The sequence below is a fragment of the Canis aureus genome, chromosome X (genome assembly GCF_053574225.1).
Source record: "Canis aureus isolate CA01 chromosome X, VMU_Caureus_v.1.0, whole genome shotgun sequence".
In the NCBI taxonomy this organism is placed as follows: Eukaryota; Metazoa; Chordata; class Mammalia; order Carnivora; family Canidae; genus Canis; species Canis aureus.
In genome coordinates, this window is record NC_135649.1 from 71945066 (window position 1) to 71963811 (window position 18746).

The 18746-nt window shown below is 39.8% G+C and overlaps 1 protein-coding gene across 1 annotated transcript in view; it reads left to right on the top strand.

Moving 5' to 3' along the window:
• OPHN1 (oligophrenin 1) overlaps window positions 1–3406 on the top strand; it is a 587085-nt gene extending 583679 nt beyond the window's left edge. Inside the window, exon 24 of the mRNA XM_077888994.1 lies at window positions 2803–3406. The gene's annotated coding sequence lies outside the window, so the exon portion shown is untranslated. The remainder of the gene's footprint in view (window positions 1–2802) is intronic.
• Window positions 3407–18746: the final 15340 nt, after the last annotated feature.

Genomic DNA, 18746 nt, shown 5'->3' on the forward strand with positions numbered 1-18746 from the left:
ATTGCGGTTAAGTTCCCTACTATTACTGTATTATATATATATATATATATATATATATATATATATATATATATTTAATTATGTTATTAATTGGTTTATATAATTAGCTGCTCCTAAGTTAGGAGCATAAATATTTATAATTGTTAGATCTTCTTGTTGGAAAGACCCTTTAAGGGGTGCCTGCATGGATCAGTCACTTAAGCTACTACCTTCAGCTCAGATCATGATCCCAGAGTCCTGTGATTGAGCCCTGCATCAGGTTTCCTGCTCAGCAGGGAGTCTGCTTATCCCTCTCCCTCTGTACCTCCTCCATTTGAGCTCTTTCTCTCATGCTATCTCTCTCTCTCTCTTTCAAATAAATAACTAAAATCTTTTTTTTAAATACCTTGTAAGTATGATATAGTGTCCCTCTTCAGTCCTTATTACAATATTTGGTTTATAATCTAATTTGTCTGATACAAGGATTGCTACCTCAACTTTCTTTTGATGTCCATTACTATGATAAATGGTTCTACACACACACACACACACACACACACACACACTTTTAATATGGTTATTTTTAGGTCTAATATGATTCTCTTGTAGACAGCATATGGATGGGTCTTACTTTTTTATCCAATATGATACTCTGTCTTTTGATGGAGCATTTAGCCCATTTACATTCAGAGTAACTCTAGAAAGATATGTATTTTGTGTTATTGTATTACCTGTGAAGTCCTCCTTCTGTAGATTGTTTCTGTTTCTTTCTTGTCTATGTTACTTTTGGACTCTATTTTCACTTACAGGATCCCCCTTAATATTTCTTTCAGGGCTGCTTTAGTGGTCACATATTCTTTCAGTTTCTGTCTATCTTGGAAGATCTTTATCTCTCCTTCCATTCTGAATAACATCTTTGCTGGATAAATTATTCTTTGCTGCATGTTTTTCTCAATTAGTACCCTGAATATATCACAGCAGCCCTTTCTGGCCTGCCAGGTCTCATTAGATAGGTCTATTGCCAGCCTAATGTTTCTACCATTGTAGTTTAAGAACCTCTTATCTTGAACTTATTTCAGGATTTTCTCTTTATCTCTAAAATTTGCAACCTTCATAATTATATGTTGAGGTGTTGATCTATTTTTGTTGATATTGGGAGGGGTCCTCTCTACCTCTTCGACTTCAATGCCTGTTTCCTTCCTAAGATTAGTGAACTTCCCAGCTATAATTTGCTGAAATATACTTTCTCTCCCTCTCTCTCTCTCTCTCTCTTTTTCTCTTTCTCTTTCTTCTTCCTCTGGGAACCCAATAATTCTAATATGGTTTCATTGTTTCATTTTATGGCATCACTGATTTCTCAAATCCTCCCCTCACAGTCCTATTAGTTGTTTTTCTCTCTTTTCCTCAGCTTCCTTCCTTTCGATTGACTTGTCTTCTATATCACTGACTCTCTCTTCTGCTTCATTTACCCTCTCTGTTACAGCATCCAGTTAGACTGCATCTCAGAGCATTTTTTATTTTGGTCTGATTAGATTTCATTCTACATTAAGAGATTCTCTAGTGCCTTTCATGATTTTTTCTCAAGCCCAGCTAGTACCTTTATAATTGTTATCCTGAATTCCAGCTCTGACATTTTACTTATATCCATATGATTAGATCTCTGGCAAAGTATTACCTCTGGTTCTTTCTTTTGTAGTGAATTCCTCCTTCTAGTCATTTTGTCCAGAGAAGAATGGATGAACAGGAAAATAAAATAATTGTATCAACCACAACCCATGGGAAATACACACTAGACAAATCCAAAGATGTCAGAAACCAAAAGAGAAAAGAAAAAGTAAAAGAAAAAGAAAAAAAGGAGGTGGATGAGAAGAGAGAATATAATCTTCCAGGATGGACAAAACAGGGTGATTCACTTCATCCTGAGTATAATTTGATCTGTGTGTTAGAAGACACTAAATTTCAAAATTGTAAAGAGAGAAATATTCATATATATATGAATATATATAGTATATATATATACTAGAAATATTCATATATATATTCATATATATATAGTAAAAGAAAGCCAAAATGAAGAATGTATCCATAAAATGTAAATGCAAAAATGAAAATTAAAAAGTTTTAAAAACATGAATGGATAAAGAAAATGTGGTTTATGTATACAATGGAATATTACTCAGCCATTAGAAATGACAAATACCCACCATTTGCTTCAACGTGGATGGAACTGGAGGGTATTATGCTGAGTGAAATGAGTCAATCAGAGAAGGACAAACATTAAATGTTCTCATTTATTTGGGGAATCTAAATAATAGTGAAAGGGAATAGAAAGGAAGGGAGAAGAAATGGGTAGGAAATATCAGAAAGGGAGACAGAACATAAAGACTCCTAACTCCGGGGTTATGTGCTGCCTTAACTGTAAATAAGATAGTGAAAGGGAATATAAGGGAAGGGGGAAGAAATGTGTGGGAAATATCAGAAAGGGAGACAGAACGTAAACACTGCTAACTCTGGGAAACGAACTAGGGGTGTTGGAAGGGGAGGAGGGCGGGGGGTGGGAGTGAATGGGTGACGGGCACTGGGGGTTATTCTGTATGTTAGTAAATTGAACACCAATAAAAAAAAAAAAGTAAAACACTGAGGGGCACCTGGATGGCTCAGTCAGCTAAGTGTCAGAATCTTGATTTCAGTTCAGTATATGATCTCACGGTCATGAGATCAAACCCTGTGTCGTCAGTCCCTTGCTGGACATGGAGCCTGTTTGGATTCTCTCTCTGCTCCTCTCTGACCTTCCTCATCCCTCCTTCTCAAAAAAGGAAGAAGAAGAAGAAGAAGAAGAAGAAGAAGAAGAAGAAGAAGAAGGAGAAGGAGAAGGAGAAGGAGAAGGAGAAGAAGAAGGAGGAGGAGGAGGAGGAGGAGGAGGAGGAGGAGGAAAAAAAAAAAGAAGGGAGAACAGCAACAAGGTTGGTGAGAATCCTGGTTTAATCATTCCCCTGGCTCACTCGGAGAGCAACCTGGACCCATGATTGGGTCCTGCATAGGATCCTCTGAAAAAGGGGGGAATGTGGGACCCAGGAAATTTAACAAAATCCCCTACCCCTGGACAAGCAGAGCAAGACTGACTCTATTTTGGGCTGCACCCGCCTGCCTTGTGCTGATCTGCGTATTACTTAAGGCACTGCCCCGCCCTAATCAAAGACCAGGACACACCCTAACCGGAAATCCGGGTCAGCAGACCAGCATGACTGTGCAACTTTCTGAGTATCCCATTGGCCACTGGCCCCTATAAAGTTGCTAAGCCTCTTAGTCTCGGGGTCCAAGTCCCTGCTCCACTGGCTCAGGTATACTTGGACCCAAGCTCGAGCTTGTAAATAAACCCTCATGTGATTGCAAAAAAAAAAAAAAAAAAAAAAGACTCTTAACTCTGGGAAATGAACTGGTGGTGGAAGGGGAGGAGGGTGGGGGGTGTGGGTGAATGGGTGACAGGCACTGAGGGGGGCACTTGAAGCACTGGGTGTTATTCTGTATGTTGGCAAATTGAACAGCAATAAAAAATAAAAATAAAAATAAAAAGTCTTAAAAACAAAGAGTTGATAAAATAAGAAATTTATTGAAAAGGGAAAAGAGAAAAAAAGAAATGTAAAATTTTTAAATTGAAAGATAACTGAATCATGAGAAAAAACTCAAGTCCCATGTGCTATTTTCCCTTAGTGCTGGAGTTTTGCAATCCTGTGTAGTCTGCAATCTTGCTCTTCACCTATTCTTCCAGTTGGTCTTCCATGGAAGGGGCCTGCTGTGCCAATTTTCTGGTGTCCTTGCCTGGGTGGAGTTGTACCACCCCTTGCCAAGGGTCTGGGCTAAGTGTAAGCCACTTCTGGTTACTCTGTGTGGCTTTTGTTGCCTGAAGGCTATCAGCATCTCTTTAGGGGATAAAAATTAAAATGGCTATGCCCTAATATACAGCTCTGGAGCTGATAGATCACAGTCCCCTCTCTTCAGTAAACTCTCAAGGGTAAGTGGTCTTCACTTTTTTGTGTGCCAAATTCTGTAGACTTCTGCAGTGCATGCCCACAGTGATCCTCCTGGGGAAGGTGGAGGGTCACCACATTCCTGTCCTTTGCAGGCCCTACACATGGATATCAGTCACCTCATCAGGCTGCAGTTCATGGTTTATGGGAAACCGAGCTCAGATCCCCCTCTCGAGCTTGTTGACCATAACTGATTTCCCTGTTCCAATGCTTGGGAACTCTACCAACTCAGGCATCCTCATTATTTCTATGACTCCTGAGTGTGGATCCTGAGTCCACATTGTCCCACCTAGGATTCTACCCCACTTCACTAACCTGAGCACCTTGCAGGCAAGGATGTCTCACTGTAGCAGACTTCTAAGGGTGCTGATTTTGTGCTCCAGAGCTATATCACTTTCTAGTAGCTGGTTTATAGAAGCACCCACCCCCATTGTTTATCTTCCAATGTATCCTCTCAGATTCACTTGTCAGTACCTCCTACCTTGCAAAAAGTGGTTGCTTTTCTACTTGTAGAGTTCCAGAAATTCTTTTCTTATATCTCAGGTTGAATTCCTCGGTGTTCAAAATGATTTGATCTTTATCTAACTAAATTCAAGGTACCAGATGAAAGGAGGTCCCCTATTCTTTCACTAACTTCTAGAAACCACCTAAATGAGATTCATTTTTAGACCTAAAGCCACCTGCAGATTTAAAGCAAGATATGGAAAAATATTTATCATGCAAGTGGATGTCAAAAGAAGGCTAGAGTAGCAATACTTATATTGGGCAAACTAGATTTTAAAACAAAGGCCGTAACAAGAGACAAAGAAGGCATTATATAAACACAAAGGGGACAAACCACCAAGAAGATATAACAATTGTGATAATTTATGCATTCAATAAGGGACCACCCAAATATATAAAACAATTAATAAACATAAAGGACCTAACTGATAATAACAATAAAATAAGAGTAGGGAGCTTTAACACCTCATTTACATCAATGGACAGATTATAAACACAGAATATCAAGAAGGAAACAATGACGTTGAATGACACGCCGGACCTGATGGACTTAACACATATATTCAGAACATTCCATCCCAAAGCAGAAGAATACATATTGTTTTCAAGTGGACAAGGAACCTTTTCCAGACTGGATGTCATGTTAGGTCACAAAGCAGGCCTCAACAAATATAAAAAGATTGAATTCATACCTTTTCTGCCCAGAACAATATTAAAGTAGACATCAACCACAAGAAAATTTTGGAAAGGCCACAAATACATGGAAGTTAAATAACATGCTATTAAACAATGAATGGCTCAACCAGGAAACCAAAGAAGAAATGTAAAAATATGTGGAAACAAATAAAAATGAAAATACAATGACCAAAAATGTTGGGATGTAACAAAAGTAGTCCAGAGATGGAAGGATATAGCAATACAGGCCTATTTCAAGAAGCAAGAAAAATCTCAAATTAACAAGCTAACCATACACCTAAAGAAGCCAGAAAAAGAACAACAAAGTCTAATGCCAGAAGAATGAAGGAAATAGTAAAGATTTAGCAGCAATAAATGATATAGAAACTATAAAACCCCCAATAGAATAGATCAATGATACTAGGAGCTGGTTCTTTGAAAAAATTGAGACAATTGATAAACCTCTAACCAGATTTATCAAAAAGAAAAGATAAAGGATCCAAATAATAAAAAATCACAAATGTGGAAGAGCAACCAACACCACAGAAATATAATTACAAGAGAATATTATGAAACATTATACACCAACAAATTGGACAACTTGGAAGTAATGAATAATTCCCAAGAAACATTCAATACCAAAACTGAAAGTGAAAGAAACAGAAAACGAACAGACTGATAACCAGCAATGATTGAATCTATAATCAAAAAGATCCCAAGAAACAAAAGTTCAAGATCAGAATGCTTCACACATTAATTCTACCAGACATTTAAAGAAGGATTAATATTTATTCTTCTCAAACTAATCCAAAAAATAGAGATGGAAGGAAAACTTTTGAATTCATCCTGTGAGGCCAGCATTATCTGATACAAAAAGGAGATAAAGACTTCATTAAAAAAGAGAACTAGATGCCAATATCACTGATGAACATAGATGTAAAAATTCTGAATAAATACCAGCAAATCTAATCCAATAGTACATTAAAAGAATCATTGAACTTGGTCAACTGGGGTCTATTCCTGGTTTGCAAGGGTGGTTCTATATTTACAAATCAATCAAGATGATACACCACATTAATAAAAGAAAGTATAAGAATCATATTATCCTTTGAATAGATGCAGAAAAAGCATTTACATTCATTCATTACAAAAACCCTTAATAAAAAAGGGTTAGAGAGAACATACCTCAACATAATAAAGGATATATTAAAAAAATACCCACACCTAATATCATCCTTTACAAGGGAAAAACTGAGAGCTTTTACTCTAAGGTCTGGAAGAAGACATGGATTCCACTCTCACCACTCTTATTTAAATTAGTACTGGAAGTCCCAGGCTCAGCAATCAGAAAACAGAAATAAAAAGGTCTATGCATACAATGGAATATTACTCAACCAGTAGAAACAACGAATACCCACCATTTGCTTTGATGTGGATGGAACTGGAGGGTATTATGCTGAGTGAAGTAAGTCAATCAGAAAAGGACAATCATCATATGGTTGCAATCATACAGGGAATATAAAAAATAGTGGAAGAGATCATAGGGGAAAGAAGAGAAAATAAATGGGAAAAATCAGAGAGGGTGACAAAACATGAGAGACTCCTAACTCTGGGAACTGAACAAGGGGTAGTGGAAGGGGAGATGGGTGGGGGGATGGGGTTACAGGCACTGAAAGGGGCACTTGATGGGATGAGCACTGGGTATTATGCAATATGTTGGCAAGTTGAACTCCAATAAAAAAATATACAAAAAAAAGCATCCACATTGGCAAGGAAGAAGTCAATCTTTCAATATTTGTAGAGGACATACTCCTCTATGTAGGAGACCCAAAAGACTCCACCAGAAAATTGCTAATACTGATACATGAATTCAGTAAAATCACAGGATACAAAATCAATGTACAGAAATCTGTTGTATTTCTATATAGCAATAATGAAGTGGCAGAAAGCAATATTAAGGAATTGATCTTATTTACAATTGCACGCAAACTAATAACATACCTAGGAATAAACCTAACCAAAGACATAAAAATCTATACTCTGAAAACTATAGAACACCTATGAAATAAATTTAAGATCAAAGGAAGAAATGGAAAAAGTTCCATACTCCTAGAATGGAAGAGCAAACATTGTTAAAATGTTTATACTACACAAAGCAATCTGCACATTTAATGAAATCCCCACCAATTTACTACCAGCATTTATCATAGAGGTAGAACAAACAATCCTAAAATTTGTCTGGAATCACAAAAGACTCCAAAGAGACAAAGTAATGTTGAAAAAGAAAATCAAAGCTGGAAGCATCACAATTCCATACTTCAGATTATATGACAAAGCTATAGTCATCAAGACATTATAGTACTGACACAGAAAACAGACACATGGATGAATGACACAGAATAAAAATCCCAGAAATGAAACCACAATATATGTTAAATTAATCTTCAACAAAGTAGGAAAGAATATCCAAGAGAAAATGATGTTAGGAAAAGTGGACAAAAATATGCAAAATGAAATCAGACCACTTACACCATGCACAAAAATAAATTCAAAATGGATTATAAACCTAAATTTGAGACATAAAACAAACATCTTTGAGGACAGGATAGACAGCAACCTCTCTGACATCAGCCATAGCAGCTTCTTACTAGATATGTCTCCTAAGACAAGGGAAGCAAAGCAAAAATAAACTGCTGGGACTTTAATATAAAAGTTTCTGCACAGACAACAATCAATAAAACTAAAATGCAACCTACAGAATGGGAGAAGATAATTGCAAATGATGTATCTGATAAAGTGTTAGTATCCAAAATATATAAAGAACTTTATATAAAAAAAAAAAAACAAGAAATCCAGGTAAAACATGTGTAGAAGACATGAGCATTTTTCCAAGGAAGACATCCAGATGGCCACATGGAAAGATGCTCAACGTCACTTATCATCAAGGAAAAGCATAACTACAATGAGATATCACCTCACATCTGTCAGAATGGCTAAAATCAGTAACACAGGAAGCAGCTGAGTGTTGAAAAAAGGGAGCCATCTTGCACTGCTGGTGGGAATGCAAACTGATGTAGCCATTCTGGAAAACAACATGGAGGTTCCTCAAAAAGTTAAAAATAGAACTACCCCACAACCGAGTTATTGTACTAGTAGGTATTTAGCAAAAGAATATAGAAATACTGATTCAAAGGGAAACATGCACCATAATGTTTATAGCAGCATTATCAACAATAGCCAAATTATGGAAAGAGCCAAAATGTTCATTGACTGGTGAATGGATAAAGATGTGGTAGATACATACAATGGACTATTATCCAGGCATAAGAAGAATGAAATCTTGCCATTTGTAATGGCATTGTTGTAACTAGAGAGTATTATGCTAAGCAACATACATAAGTCAGAGAAAAAGAAATACCATATCATTTCACTCATGTGGAATTTAGAAAACAAAACAAATGAATATAGGGGCAAAAAGAGGCAAAAAAACCAGACTCTTAAGTATAGAAAAAAACCTGATGGTTACTCAAGGGAAGGTGAGTGGCAGATGGGTTAAATTGGTGGTGGTATTAAGAATATCACTTGTTTTGGTGAAAACATTGGGTGCTGTATATAAGTGATGAATCACTAGGGATGCCTGGGTGGCTCAGCGGTTGAGCGTCTGCCTTGGGCTCAGGGCATGATCCTACAGTCCCAGGATCAAGTCCCACATCAGGCTCCCTGTATGGAGCCTTGGAGCCTGCTTCTCCCTCTGCCTGTGTCTCTGCCTCTTTCTGTGTGTCTCTCATGAGTAAATAAATAAAATATTTGAAAAAAATGTGATAAATCACTAAATTGTACACCTGAAACTAATATTAACCCTGTATGTTAAGTGACTGGAATTTGAATAAAAATGTAATTATCTCTCCTTCATTGATGAATGATAACCTTGCTGGGTGGAGTGTTTTTTGCTGTAGTTTTACTTTTTAAGATTTATTTATTTATTTGAGATAGCAATGAGCAGGAGGAGGGGCAGAGGTAGAGAGAATACTGAAGCCAACTCCCTGCTGAGTATGGAGCCTGATGTAGGGCTTGATCTCAAGACTCCAAGATCATGACTGAACTGAAATCAAGGTCAGCTGTTCAATCAACTGAGACACTCAGGTGTCCCTAGTTGTAGGTTTTGACTATATCATGCCACTTTGTTCTGGCCATTTGAGCAGAGATACCTGAAGGGAGTGAAGGAACTAGACTGGCAGCTATCTGAGGGAAGAGTGCTCCAGGCAGAGGGAACAGTAACTGCAAAAGCCCTGAGGTGGGGGCATTTTGCAAGGAGTCCAGTATGGCTGGAATGGAGTGAGCAAAGCTAAGTTTCCATTGAAAAATCAGCTGATAGCTTTATGGGTTTTCCTTTACTTAACTAGTCACTGCTCTCTCGTTGCTTTTTAAGAGTTTCTCTTATTTTTAAATTTGCCATTTTAATTATTACTTGTCTTGGTGTGGACCTCCTTGGGTTCTTCTCATTTGTGACTCTCTTTGATTACTGGACCTGGATGTCTGATCCCTTCTCCAGGTTCGGAAATTTTCAACTATTTTTTCTTCAAATAAAATTCCTGACTTTTTTTCTTTTCTCTTCAAAGATCACTATAATGTAGATATGTATGTTTGATATTGTCCCAGATGTCTGCAAATCTATTCTCCTTTTAATTTTTTTTTTTTTTTTTTTTTTGCTGTTTAGCCTGGGTGCTAAACTACCCAGGCTGCCCTTTTTCAAGTCTTCTTAAAACACACAATCTGACTTCTTTCTAGCAAAGTTTTATGTGAGTTGGTGTACCTATCAATTAAAAGCTGTAGGTTATGGATCCCAGGCTGCCCCTAAGGTGCATGTTCAGAGCCCTTCCAACTCCTCCAAGTGCAGCCTGGAAACCACCGAGCTGGTCTGAGTCCACATCCACAGCTGTGGGAACCAAGTGCCAGAGGCAGTCACGATTTACTGGATCAGAAACCTAGTTCTCTCCTGAAGCATCTGAGTCAGGGAATTGGTTTTTCTCAGGGCAGGGTGAAAAAAACCTTACACGATCAGGATTTCTCTGATCCCAAGAAAAATGCTTAGCGTCTTTTTGTTGGTTTCTTTTTTCTCATGTTGCTTGGCTGTTTCTTTTGTCACATTGCCCTACTTCCTTTGGGAATTAGTTTTGGAATGAAATCACTCACATAATGAAAATGATCTAGAAACTCAGGTTAACAAAAAAAATGGTGAGCATCTTTATTGTCATTATTTTGAACTCTTCATTAGGTTTATTGCTTATCTTCATTTTAGTTGGTTCTATTTCTGAAGTTTTGTCTTTTTATTTTAAAATTTTAAAAAATTTAAAAAAATTTTTGAGCATATTACTCTCTCTCTTGTTTTTTTTCTTTAATGTCCTGCGTTTGTATCTATGAATTAGGGTAAAAAGCTACCCCCTCCCAGTGTTGAAGATGTGGCCTTGTGTAGATTGTGTGTACCTAGTAGGTTTTGCTGGCTGCTTGGAGCTGTAGTGGGTGCTTCTTGGAGTTTTCTGGGCACTTTATGTTGGGACCACTTTTGTGAGATAACTGGAGTTGAAGTGGACAACAGATACGGGGTCCCAAATGTGCTCTATTGCAGGGGGCACCCTGTTGGAATAGCTGGATTTTAAGAAGGCACAAGTGTGGACTGGGAGTTTTCAGTACATTTGAGCATAAGAGTGCCTTGAGAGACATCAGGAGCTGAAGTGGATATGGTCCAGGTGGTCCTGGAATGCTCCAAATGGCAGATGCCCTAGCAAATTGGCTGGAGTTGCAGTGGGGATGTGGGCCTGCAGTTTACTGAATTGCTTTACACCTGTGTCACTTTGTGAGATGTCTGGATTTATAGTAGTTGCAGCCTGAGGATGTTCCTGTATGCACCAGACTGAGGTTACCTTAGTAGGAGGGCTAGAGCTCTGGCAGATATGGGTGTGAGCCCACTTTAGGGGGACAGCTAGGGTGGGAATGGCCTAGGATACTGGTGCTCATTGAAGCAAAAGGCTGACTAGACACCCAGATTCTGCTCCTGTCTGTCCTTTAAATGTGGAGGGGAAATGTAAACAATGGTGCTTGTCAGCACCAGCACCTGTAATCTTAGAAAGATTTCTAGCAGTTCCCTCACCATTTTTCAGATCATTTAGGATTAGTTCAATTCTACTCTAGCTGCCTTTTAAACCCCTTTTTTTTTCTCTGCCTGTCTGAGGATTGATGAGGCAGCAGGCCAACTAGAGCTCCTGGACCCTACCTACTCCTCTCTATGATATTAAGGTGGAGGGAGATCATAAATAATGACACTTGTCAGCACATCCAGCACCGGAGAGAATTACAATGTTTTCCCACTGTTTGGATTAGTTCACTTGTAATATAGTTGTCCTTTAAACTGTGACTTTTTTTCTGTCACCCCGAGCAAACAAACCTGCTCAGAGTTGCCCAGTACTATCCTTCCCTGCTGCAATTCACAGCATTGGGGGTAGGGTACCCATCATTACCCTGTCTCCATCTGTCTTGTCATACTTTATGTGGTCTCTTTATCCTTTGTTGTGCCAAAGCTTTTCAAACAGCATTCAATTCTTCTTTAGTAGGAATTGCTCTATATGTAGATATAGATTGAGTGTGTCCATGTGAGAATGTGAGTGCAATATCTTCCTATGCTGCCACCTTGGACCCTCCCTCAAGATGTGGTATGTATTTATACAAGGGAATATTATTCAACCATAAGAAAGAAGTAAATCCTGTCATTTGTAACTACATGTATGGACCTGGAGGAAATTATGCTAACTGAGATAAGTCAGGGAAAACCAAATACTGTAGAGTATCACTTATATGTGGAGTCAAAAAAGCCAACTTGTAAAAACAGAGAGTAAAATTTCTTACCAGGATCTGGGGGTAGATGAATTGGGAGATGTTGACCGAAAGGTGCAAACTCACGACTAGAAGATGAATAAGTTCTAGAGATCTAACACACAGCATACTGATTTAGGTAAACAGTACTGTATTGTATACTTTAAAGTTGCAAAGAAACTAGATCTTAAATGCTGTGACCACAAAAAAGGAAATGATGATTATGTAATGCAATAAAGGTGTTAGCTAATCCTTCAGTGGCAATCATATTAAACTGTATATATGTATCAAATAAAACCACTCCTATGTGGAATTTAAGAACCAAAATAAACAAGTACAGGGGAACAAGGGAGAGAGGTAAACCAAAAAACGTTGTACACCTTGGAGTTTCACAATCTTATATGTCAATTATATTATAGGTAAATAAATACTTCCAAACTCCAGCATAGACTTACCAGCATTAGTAACTTTCAAAATAGCATTATGTAAGTATTTTCTGATATTAAAAAACTGGACACATTTAAGGTATACAATGTGAATAAACTTGGATATATGTATATATCCATTAAATCATAGTTACAATTAAAATGATAAATATATCCATTATCTCCAGAAAAGAAAAAAGTGAAATATAAAATGGAAAAACAAGAAAGAAATCATTGGAACAAAAAGGAGATTATTTAGAAATATCAATAACACTGACAAACATTTAGTAAAACTGACAAAGAAAGAGAGAAGGCATAAATTACTAATATCAGGAATGAAACAGGGCATATAAAACTACAGATATTGCTCTCATTAAAGTGAAAAAAAGTGAATATGAGAAAACTCTATGCATATAAATTCAACATCTTAGATTAATGAACCAATTTCTCAAAATCCACAAACTGCTAATCTCATCCAATAAAAAAATAGAAAATTGAGCCCAAAATTTAAAAGTACATGAAAAAAAGAAATCTTTGGCTTCACATGGTTTCACTATAATATTTAATCAATTATTTAGGAATCAATTTGTACTAATTTTACATGGAATATGGAAGACATTGCTTTGGCTCTCTTGAAGTTTATAACAAAGCATTGAAATGAAATATAAACAAATAATTAATAAGTGTAATTAATATTAGGAATTTTCTTTTTAAAAAGATTTTATTTATTTATTTGAGAGAGAGTACAGTGAATGAGAGAGGACACAATTTGGAGGGAGGGGCAGAGGGAGAGGGAGAAGCAGGCTTCCTGTTAAACAGGTAGCCCAATGTCGGGTCATGAACTGAGCTGAAGGCAGACACTTAACCAACTGAGCCACCCAGTTTCCCCTAGTGTTAGGAATTTTCTAGACACCTCCATTGCACCATGTACTTCTAAATACTCATGCATCTATACAATATGTATCATTCCTTAGGAATATCTACTCTATACTTACACTCTAGCTTCATGCTGCACCCATTTTAACCCAGGAAAGGTTGGATCTTACAAATGATATCTTAAGGATAAGTAGGATTTAACTAGGTAAATAAAAGAGGGGAGAATATTCAGATTGCAAAGAATATCATGTTTGCAGGTTTACGATGGAGGACAGTTTGGCATGTTGAAGAAACAGAGGTCTAATGTGGCTAGAGTGGAAATAGAAAGGTTGCATGTGGAGATAGATAAAGATGGGAAACGAAATTTAATTTTCTGGGTCAAGTATTTAGAGCTTTATCCAATGGGCATTTAAAAGGCATTGAAGAGGAGGGGAAGGGGAAGATGGCAGAGAAGTGGGGTCCCCAAGTCACCGTCCCCACCAACTTACCTAGATAACTTTCAAATCATCCTGAAAACCTACGAATTCAACCTGAGATTTAAAGATAGAACAGCAAGAATGCTACAGGAGAAAATTTTGCCCTTCTAACAAGGTAGGAAGGCAGAAAAAAAGAGGCTCAAATGGGGGGAGGGGCCCTCACAAGGACCTGGCTAAGGCTGGGTGGCTAAAGCCTCCAGCACAGGAAAGTCCAGTCCCGGATAAGCAAGAAACTTAAAAATCTGCACTGGATTCTTCCTGGACAGAAAAGCTCTTAGCAGGGAAACCGGTCAAAACTGCAGGAGGGGCAGTGGAGCCTCCAGGATCCCGGAATCACTAACAGAGGAAGTGCACCCCAGGGGAGAGCGCGGCACAAACCAGGGGCCAAGTTCCATAAAGGGCTGGAGCGCTCAGCCAGCGGGGCCTAGGGAGAAGCTCAGGCAGTGGGTCCTGTTGAGGGGACTGTGCCCTGCTGCCTTGGGGAGCCTTGATTCCAGCAGCACAGGGCCCAAAAAGCCAGAGCGCCGAGCAGACACAGCCCAGCATCCTGCGCTCCCCCTGAGAGGCAGAGGCAGGGAGGGCACAGGACAGCGAGGACTCCCCTGCCACTGGGCACCCCCAAGCGGAGCGGATAAGTGCCCACTGCCTGGAGCATCAAAGCCAGTGTGGAATGGCAGACTGTGGTTGTTTCTGAGGGAGCTGACTCCAGAGCTGGAGACCTGGCAGCAGCCAGTGTTGTTGTTCCTCCTTGTGTCACCTTGTGTCTGGGACAGAGCGGGGCCACCAGGGAACAGGAGCCACACAGGAAAACCAGCTCCCAAAGAGCCCTGCACCTGGCGGGGTGGGGGGGGCAGCTCCCCGAGGAATCACATGGGAATCAGCACAGCAGGCCCCTCCCCCTGGAAGGACAGGGGAAGAGCACGTTCTTCAGCAAGCAGTGCTGGGAAGATCCAGGGGAAGTCAAGGGATTTACAGTATATAGAACCAGAGGATACCCCTCCCTTTTTATTCTTTTTGTTTTCTTCCTTTTCCATCACAACTCGTTTTTAGACAGTTTGCACTGAGCAAAAATGACTAGAAAGAAGACCTCACTACAAAAGAAAGAATCAGAAACAGTACTCTCTGCCACAGAGTTACAGAATTTGGATTACAATCCATTTCAGAAAGCCAATTCAGAAGCACAATTATAAGCACTGGTGGCTCTGGAAAAAAGCAAAGGATTCAAGAGACTTCATGACTGCAGAATTGTGATCTAATCAGGCCAAAATTAAAAATCAATCAAATGAGATGCAATCCAAACTGGAGGTCCTAATGATGAGGGTTAATGAGGTAGAAGAGTGAATGACATAGAAGACAAGTTGATGTCAAGAAAGGAAGCTGAGGAACAAAGAGAAAAACAATTAAAAGACCACGAGGAAAGGTTAAGAGAAACAAATGACAGCCTCAGAAGGAAAAATCTGTTTTTAATTGGGGTTCCAGAGGGAGTGCAAAAGGACAGAGGACCAGAAAGCATATTGAACAAATCATAGCTGAGAATTTCCCTAATTTGGGGAGGGAAACAGGCATTCAGATCCAGGATATAGAGAGGTCCCCCACTAAAATCAATAAAAACAGTTCAACACATCAACATTTAATAGTGAAACTTGCAAATTCCAAAGATAAAGAGAAAATCCTGAGGAGTAAGAGACAAGAGATCCCTAACTTATATAGGGAGAAATATTAGATTAACAACAGACCTCTCCACAGAGACCTGGCAGGCCAGAAAGGGATGGTAGGATATATTCAGGGTCCTAAATGAGAAAACATGCAGCCAAGAATACTTCATCCAGCAAGGCTCTCATTCAGAATAGAAGGACAATAAAGAGCTTCAAAGATAGACAGAAACTGAAAGAATATGTGACCATCAAACTGGCTCTGCAAGTAATATTAAGGGGGACTCTGTAAAAGAAAGAAGATGCCCGGGATCCCTGGGTGGCGCAGCGGTTTAGCGCCTGCCTTTGGCCCAGGGAGTGATCCTGGAGACCCGGGATTGAATCCCACATCGGGCTCCTGGTGCATGGAGCCTGCTTCTCCCTCTGCCTGTGCCTCTGCCTCTCTCTCTCTCTCTCTCTGTGTGACTATCATAAATAAATAAAAATTAAAAAAAAAAAGAAAGAAGATGCCCAAAGAAATAATCCACAAAAACAGGGACTGAAGAGGTATTATGATAACACTAAATTCATATCTTTCAATAATAACTCTGAATGTGAACAGGCTTAATGATCCCAACAAAAGACTCAGGGTTTCACACTGGATAAAAAAGAAAGACCCATCTATCTACCGCATACAAGAGACTCATTTTAGACCCAAGGATACCTACAGCCTGAAAATGAAAGGTTGGAGAACAATTTACCATTCAAATGCTTCTCAAAAGAAAGCAGGGGTAGCCATCTTCGTACCAGATAAATTAAAGTTTATTCCAAAGACTGTAATAAGAGATGAAGAGGGACACTATATGATACATAAAGGATCTAACCAACAAGAGGACCTAACAATCATAAATATTTATGTCCCTAATGTGGAGAGCTGCCAAGTATATTAGTCAATTAATAACCAAAGTAAAGACATAGATAATAATACACTAATACTGGAAGACTTCAACACGGCACTTTCTGCAAATGACAGATTGTCTAAGCACAAAATCTCCAAGAAGCAAGAGCTTTCAATGATAAACTAGACCAGATGGATTTCACAGATATCTACAGAACTTTACACCCAAACGCAACTGAATACACATTCTTCTCAGGTGCACATGGAACTTTCTCCAGAATAGACCACATACTAGGTCACAAATCAGGTCTTTACCGATACCAGAAGATTAGGATCGTCCCCTGCATGTTTTCAGACCATAATGCTTTGAAATTAGAACTAAATCACAAGAAGAAGTTTGGAAGGATTTCAAACACATGGAGGTTAAGGACCATCCTGCTAAAAGATGAAAGGGTCAACCAGAAAATTAAAGAATTAAAAAGATTCATGGAAACTAATGAGAATGACGGTACAACCGTTCAAACTCTTTGGTATAGAGCAAAAGCAGTCCTGAGGGGGAAATACATCACAATACAAGCATCCATCCAAAAACTGTAAAGAACTCAAATGCAAAAGCTAACCTTGCCCCTAAAGGAGCTTGAGAAAAAACAGCAAATAGACCCTACACCCAGGAGAAGAAGAGAGTTAATAAACATTTGAGCAGAACTCAATGACATAGAGACCAGAACTGTGGAACAGATTAACAAAACCAGGAGTTGGTTCTTTGAAAGAATTAATAAGATAGATAAACCTTTAGCCAGCCTTATTAAGAAGAAGGGAGAAGGAGGAGGGGCAAGATGGTGGAAGAGTAGGGTTCCCAAATCACCTGTCCCCACCAAATTACCTAGATAACCTTCAAATCATCCTGAAAATCTACCAATTCGGCCTGAGATTTAAAGAGAGAACAGTTGGAACGCTACAGTGAGAAGAGTTCGCGCTTCTATCAAGGTAGGAAGACGGGGAAAAAGAAATAAACAAAAGGCATCCAAGGGGAGGGGCCCCGCGAGGAGCCGGGCTAAGGCCAGGGCGAGTGCCCCCAGGACAGGAGAGCCCCGTCCCGGAGAAGCAGGAGCTGCACCAACCTTCCCGGGCGGAAAGGGGCTCGCAGGGAGTTAGAGCAGGACCCCAGGAGGGCGAGGATGCCCTCAGGCTCCCTGGGACACTAACACAGTAACTGCGCCACAGGGAGAGTGCGCCGAGCTCCCTAAAGGGCTGCAGCTCGCACACGGCTGGACCGGGAAACAGCTCCGAGGGGCTCCGGCAGAGGCTCCGCGGAGAGGCGGCTGCGCTACCGGGAGCACGAAACCAACAGCACAGGCCCGGGAGCACAGGGCGCCGGGACACAGCCCAGGATCCCGCCTCCCCCGGGACAGGCAGAGGCCGGGAGGGCCCAGGACAGCAAGGACGCTCCTGCCCGGAGTTGAGCAGATCAGCGGCCCCGCTCCGGAGCGTCCAGGCCCTGCAGATGGAGAGCCCTGTATTTTCTGCGGGAGCTGAATCCAGGGCTCCAGAGCTGGCCGCCGCCACTGTGGTTGTTCCTCCTAGGGCCTCACGGGGTAAACAACCCCCACTGAGCCCTGCACCAGGCAGGGGGCAGAGCAGCTCCCCCAACTGCTAACACCTGAAAATCAGCACAACAGGCCCCTCCCCGAGAACCAGCTAGAAGGAAAAGTTCCAGGGGGAAGTCAAGAGACTTAAAGTATACAGAATCAGAAGATAGTCCCCTGTGGTTTTGTTTTGTTTTGTTTTGTTTTGTTTTGTTTTTTTTTTTGCTTTTTGATTTCTGTTTGCTTCCCCCACCCTTTTTCTCTTTCTTCTTTTTCTTTCTCTTTTTCTTCTTTTTTTTCTTCCTTTTTTTTTCTTTTTCTCTTTCCTTTCCTTCTTTCTCTCCTCTCTTTTTCTCCTTTTCCGGGTACAACTTGTTTTCGGCCACTCTGCACTGAGCAAAAGGACTAGAAGGAAAACCTCACCTCAAAAGAAAGAATCAGAAACAGTCCTCTGTCCCATACAATTACAAAATCTGGATTACAATTCAATGTCAGAAAGCCAATTCAGAAGCACTATTATACAGCTACTGGTGGCTCTAGAAAAAAGCATAAAGGACTCAAGAGACTTCATGACTGCAGAATTTAGAGCTAATCAGGCAGAAATTAAAAATCAATTGAATGAGATGCAATCCAAACTAGAAGTCCTAACGACTAGGGTTAACGAGGTGGAAGAACGAGTGAGTGACATAGAAGACAAGTTGATAGCAAAGAGGGAAACTGAGGAAAAAAGAGACAAACAATTAAAAGACTATGAGGATAGATTAAGGGAAATAAGTGACAGCCTGAGGAAGAAAAACCTAC